The following is a 6580-nucleotide window of genomic DNA, read 5'->3' as shown; positions in this document are numbered from 1 at the left end:
GGAGGAGGTCCGGAGAGAGGGAGTCGGAGGGAGGAGGATTTATTGATATACTGTATCTCTGTGTTCCGAACAAAAGGGAGTGAAGGGAGGGGATTTTACAGATATACAGCTTTCCTGCTGATCTGTTTGTCATTCATAGGGATATTCTAAATGGTTGGAACAGGGGCGGACTGATAACTCGTGGGGCCCCCGGGCAATAAGAGATTATGGGGCCCCCAGGCAATCAGAGATTATGGGGCCACACAGTATACACACACACCCACAGTATACAATCACACAGTATACACATACAAGTACACACAGTATACACAGACAGATGTAAAATAAAACACAGATTTATACATACTGTCCCTGGTTTTACTGAGGCTGGCAACCCTGATGGGGCCCCCTAGTGGCCCAGGGCCCTCGAGCAGTGCCCGAGTGGCTCAATGGTCAGTCCGCCCCTGGGTTGGAATCATGAACCCTCTGTGCAGCCTGGATGCTTGATAGAGGTGTGCTTAGAGATTTCACCCATGCAGGGTACAGACTGACCAAGTACAGGAAAGCACTAGAGACAAAGATCTGGAAAAGCATGGAATACAGGAATGCCAGGAGTTGTGTGCAGAACTGGGGTGCTGGGCTTACAGGCAGGCAGGAATACTTGTAAAAGACACTTCCTGCACCAGGCTGCTGGGCTCACCAGGAGAACAGGAATATTGTAAAGCAGTGTGTAGGTGGGGTGCAGCATGATGCGTTGGCAATAACACACAATACGATGCAAAGAACTTGTATTGTGATAAGTCATGCAAAAACAGTTCATAGTAAACACAGAAGACAGCCCAACTAGGGGCCTCTCATGGAATCTAACAGCATGTAGAGAGCAGGTCCCAGCCAAACTGAGAGCACCTGTTAGGAGGGGCAGAATGCGGCCTGGCTGTCCAAGTGGGAAGATGTCCAGAGAAGTTGCAACCCCTATGCTTTCCCCCTCTTGTCAGGAACCTTTCCCAGTCACTAGTTCTGTCCCTAACAGACGGGGTACCTGTCCCTACTCTACCCACTCGCAAATGCGACAAGCCTGGTAGCCAGGGCCTTAAATAGGCTTTGCCTGACACAAGATGGTTGCCAGAGTCACATGGAGCAGCAGCATCCAATCGAATAGCTTCCCCAGTGACCCAGGAAACCATAGAGGAACCAGGTTCCTCTTGACTTTCACTCCAACTGCAGTGCCGCTGTGGACCAATGTCACCTACAGTGAAGTAAGTAGACTGCACCTGTCTACACTGCCCCCCTCTTTAACAGATGTTGTCCTTGGCATCGCAACATGGAAACAACAATACCAACAGTAGTAAAAGCATAATTAACCACTTGCCGACCGCCTAACGTATATATACGTCGGCAGAATGGCACGGGCAGGCAGAATCACGTACCTGTACGTGATCTGCCTCCCGCGGGCGGGGGGTCCGATCGGACCCCCCCCCGGTGCCATCGGCGGTCGGCATCTGACTGGGAGCGTCGGGAGGCGAGGGGGAGACCATCCGATCGTGGCCCCCCCCTCGCGATCGCTCCCAGCCAATGGGAATCCTCCTCTGCCTGTGTATAGTTTCACACAGGCAGAGGATGTGATGTCATCTCTCCTCGGTCTGGCAGTTTCCGTCCAGCGCCGAGGAGAGAAGACATGTAAGTGCACAACACACAAACACACACAGTAGAACATGCCAGGCATACCTTACACCCCCGATCCCCCCCCGATCGCCCCCCGACCCCCCCCAATCACCCCCCCCCGTCACAAACTGACATTAGCAGTATTTTTTTTTTTTTTTTTTCTGATTACTGCATAGTGTCAGTTTGTGACAGTTACAGTGTTAGGGCAGTGAGTGGTAGCCCCCTTTAGGTCTAGGATACCCCCCTAACCCCCCCTAATAAAGTTTTAACCCCTTGATCACCCCCTGTCACCAGTGTCACTAAGCGATCATTTTTCTGATCGCTGTATTAGTGTCGCTGGTGACGATAGTTAGAGACGTAAATATTTAGGTTCGCCGTCAGCGTTTTATAGCGTCAGGGACCCCCATATACTATCTAATAAAGGTTTTAACCCCTTGATTGCCCCCTAGTTAACCCTTTCACCACTGATCACCGTATAACTGTTACGAGTGACGCTGGTTAGTTTGTTTATTTTTTATAGTGTCAGGGCACCCGCCGTTTATTACCGAATAAAGGTTTAGCCCCCTGATCGCCCGGCGGTGATATGCGTCGCCCCAGGCAGCGTCAGATTAGCGCCAGTACCGCTAACACCCACGCACGCAGCATACGCCTCCCTTAGTGGTATAGTATCTGATCGGATCAATATCTGATCCAATCAGATCTATACTAGCGTCCCCAGCAGTTTAGGGTTCCCGAAAACGCAGTGTTAGCGGGATCAGCCCAGATACTCGCTAGCACCTGCGTTTTGCCCCTCTGCCCGGCCCACCCAAGTGCAGTATCGATCGATCACTGTCACTTACAAAACACTAAACGCATAACTGCAGCGTTCGCATAGTCAGGCCTGATCCCTGCGATCGCTAACAGTTTTTTTGGTAGCGTTTTGGTGAACTGGCAAGCACCAGCCCCAGGCAGCGTCAGATTAGCGCCAGTACCGCTAACACCCACGCACGCACCGTACACCTCCCTTAGTGGTATAGTATCTGATCGGATCAATATCTGATCTGATCAGATCTATACTAGCATCCCCAGCAGTTTAGGGTTCCCACAAACGCAGTGTTAGCGGGATCAGCCCAGATACCTGCTAGCACCTGCGTTTTGCCCCTCCGCCCGGCCCACCCAAGTGCAGTATCGATCGATCACTGACACTTACAAAACACTAAACACATAACTGCAGCGTTCGCAGAGTCAGGCCTGATCACTGCGATCGCTAACAGTTTTTCTGGTAGCGTTTTGGTGAACTGGCAAGCACCAGCCCCAGGCAGCGTCAGGTTAGCGCCAGTACCGCTAACACCCACGCACGCAGCATACGCCTCCCTTAGTGGTATAGTATCTGAACGGATCAATATCTGATCTGATCAGATCTATACTAGCGTCCCCAGCAGTTTAGGGTTCCCACAAACGCAGTGTTAGCGGGATCAGCCCAGATACCTGCTAGCACCTGCGTTTTGCCCCTCCGCCCGGCCCAGCCCACCCAAGTGCAGTATCGATCGATCACTGTCACTTACAAAACACTAAACGCATAACTGCAGCGTTCGCAGAGTCAGGCCTGATCCTTGCGATCGCTAACAGTTTTTTTGGTAGCGTTTTGGTGAACTGGCAAGCACCAGCGGCCTAGTACACCCCGGTCATAGTCAAACCAGCACTGCAGTAACACTTGGTGACGTGGCGAGTCCCATAAGTGCAGTTCAAGCTGGTGAGGTGGCAAGCACAAGTAGTGTCCCGCTGCCACCAAGAAGAAGACAAACAGGCCCGTCGTGCCCATAATGCCCTTCCTGCTGCATTCGCCAATCCTAATTGGGAACCCACCGCTTCTGCAGCGCCCGTACTTCCCCCATTCACATCCCCAACCAAATGCAGTCGGCTGCATGAGAGGCATTTTCTTTATGTCCTCCCGAGTACCCCTACCCAACGAACCCCCCCCCAAAAAAGATGTCGTGTCTGCAGCAAGCGCGGATATAGGCGTGACACCCGCTATTATTGTCCCTCCTGTCCTGACAATCCTGGTCTTTGCATTGGTGAATATTTTGAACGCTACCATGCACTAGTTGAGTATTAGCGTAGGGTACAGCATTGCACAGACTAGGCACACTTTCACAGGGTCTCCCAAGATGCCATCGCATTTTGAGAGACCCGAACCTGGAACCGGTTACAGTTATAAAAGTTAGTTACAAAAAAAAGTGTAAAAAAAAAAAAAAACACATACAAAAATATAAAATAAAAAAAAAATAGTTGTCGTTTTATTGTTCTTTCTCTCTCTATTCTCTCTCTCTATTGTTCTGTTCTTTTTTACTGTATTCTATTCTGCAATGTTTTATTGTTATTATGTTTTATCATGTTTGCTTTTCAGGTATGCAATTTTTTATACCTTACCGTTTACTGTGCTTTATTGTTAACCATTTTTTTGTCTTCAGGTACGCCATTCACGACTTTGAGTGGTTATACCAGAATGATGCCTGCAGGTTTAGGTATCATCTTGGTATCATTCTTTTCAGCCAGCGGTCGGCTTTCATGTAAAAGCAATCCTAGCAGCTAATTAGCCTCTAGACTGCTTTTACAAGCAGTGGGAGGGAATGCCCCTCCCCCCCCAACGTCTTCCGTGTTTTTCTCTGGCTCTCCTGTCTCAACAGGGAACCTGAAAATGCAGCCGGTGATTCAGCCAGCTGACCATAGAGCTGATCAGAGACCAGAGTGGCTCCAAACATCTCTATGGCCTAAGAAACCGGAAGCTACGAGCATTTTATGACTTAGATTTCGCCGGATGTAAACAGCGCCATTGGGAAATTGGGAAAGCATTTTATCACACCGATCTTGGTGTGGTCAGATGCTTTGAGGGCAGAGGAGAAATCTAGGGTCTAATAGACCCCAATTTTTGCAAAAAAGAGTACCTGTCACTACCTATTGCTATGATAGGGGATATTTACATTCCCTGAGATAACAATAAAAATGATTAAAAAAAAAAAAAAATGAAAGGAACAGTTTAAAAATAAGATAAAAAAATAATAATAATAAAGAAAAAAAAAAAAAAAAAAAAAAAGCACCCCTGTCCCCCCTGCTCTCGCGCTAAGGCGAACGCAAGCGTCGGTCTGGCGTCAAATGTAAACAGCAATTGCACCATGCATGTGAGGTATCGCCGCGAAGGTCAGATCGAGGGCAGTAAGTTTAGCAGTAGACCTCCTCTGTAAATCTAAAGTGGTAACCTGTAAAGGCTTTTAAAGGCTTTTAAAAATGTATTTAGTTTGTCGCCACTGCACGTTTGTGCGCAATTTTAAAGCATGTCATGTTTGGTATCCATGTACTCGGCCTAAGATCATCTTTTTTATTTCATCAAACATTTGGGCAATATAGTGTGTTTTAGTGCATTAAAATGTAAAAAATTGTGTTTTTTCCCCAAAAAATGCGTTTGAAAAATCGCTGCGCAAATACTGTGTGAAAAAAAAAAATGAAACACCCACCATTTTAATCTGTAGGGCATTTGCTTTAAAAAAAATATATAATGTTTGGGGGTTCAAAGTAATTTTCTTGCAAAAAAAAATTATTTTTTTATGTAAACAATAAGTGTCAGAAAGGGCTTTGTCTTCAAGTGGTTAGAAGTGTGGGTGATGTGTGACATAAGCTTCTAGATGTTGTGCATAAAATGCCAGGACAGTTCAAAACCCCCCCAAATGACCCCATTTTGGAAAGTAGACACCCCAAGCTATTTGCTGAGAGTCATGTTGAGTCCATGGAATAATTTATATTGTGACACAAGTTGCGGGAAAGAGACAATTTTTTATTTTTTTTATTTTTTTTTGCGCAAAGTTGTCACTAAATGATATATTGCTCAAACATGCCATGGGAATATGTGAAATTACACCCCAAAATACATTCTGCTGCTTCTCCTGAGTACGGGGATACCACATGTGTGGGACTTTTTGGGAGCCTAGCCGCGTACGGGACCCCGAAAACCAAGCACCGCCTTCAGGCTTTCTTAGGCCGTAAATTTTTGATTTCACTCTTCACTGCCTATCACAGTTTCGGAGGCCATGGAATGCCCAGGTGGCAAAAAAACCCCCCAAATGACCCCATTTTGGAAAGTAGACACCCCAAGCTATTTGATGAGAGGTATAGTGAGTATTTTGCAGACCTCACTTTTTGTCACAAAGTTTTGAAAATTGAAAAAAGAAAAAAAAAAAATTTTTTTCTCGTCTTTCTTTATTTTCAAAAACAAATGAGAGCTGCAAAATACTCACCATGCCTCTCAGCAAATAGCTTGGGGTGTCTACTTTCCAAAATGGGGTCATTTGGGGGGGGTTTGTGCCACCTGGGCATTCCATGGCCTCCGAAACTGTGATAGGCAGTGAGGAGTAAAATCAAAAATGTACGCCCTTAGAAATCCTGAAGGCAGTGATTGGTTTTCGGGGTCCCGTACGCGGCTAGGCTCCCAAAAAGTCCCACACATGTGGTATCCCCATACTCAGGAGAAGCAGCTAAATGTATTTTGGGGTGCAATTCCACATATGCCCATGGCCTGTGTGAGCAATATATCATTTAGTGACAACTTTGTGCAAAAAAAAAAAAAAAAAAAAAAAAATTTGTCACTTTCCCGCAACTTGTGTCAAAATATAAAACATTCCATGGACTCAACATGCCTCAAAGCAAATAGCTTGGGGTGTCTACTTTCCAAAATGGGGTCATTTGGGGGGGTTTTATGTCATCTGGGCATTTTATGGCCTTCAAAACTGTGATAGGTAGTGAGGAGTAAAATCAAAAATGTACGCCCTTAGAAATCCTGAAGGCAGTGATTGGTTTTCGGGGCCCCGTACGCGGCTAGGCTCCCAAAAAGTCTCACACATGAGGTATCCCCATACTCAGGAGAAGCAGCTAAATGTATTTTGGGGTGCAATTCCACATATGCCCATGG

Source organism: Aquarana catesbeiana, linkage group LG04, assembly GCF_042186555.1.
Source record: "Aquarana catesbeiana isolate 2022-GZ linkage group LG04, ASM4218655v1, whole genome shotgun sequence".
Taxonomy (NCBI): domain Eukaryota; kingdom Metazoa; phylum Chordata; class Amphibia; order Anura; family Ranidae; genus Aquarana; species Aquarana catesbeiana.
This window is presented reverse-complemented; position numbering follows the sequence as displayed.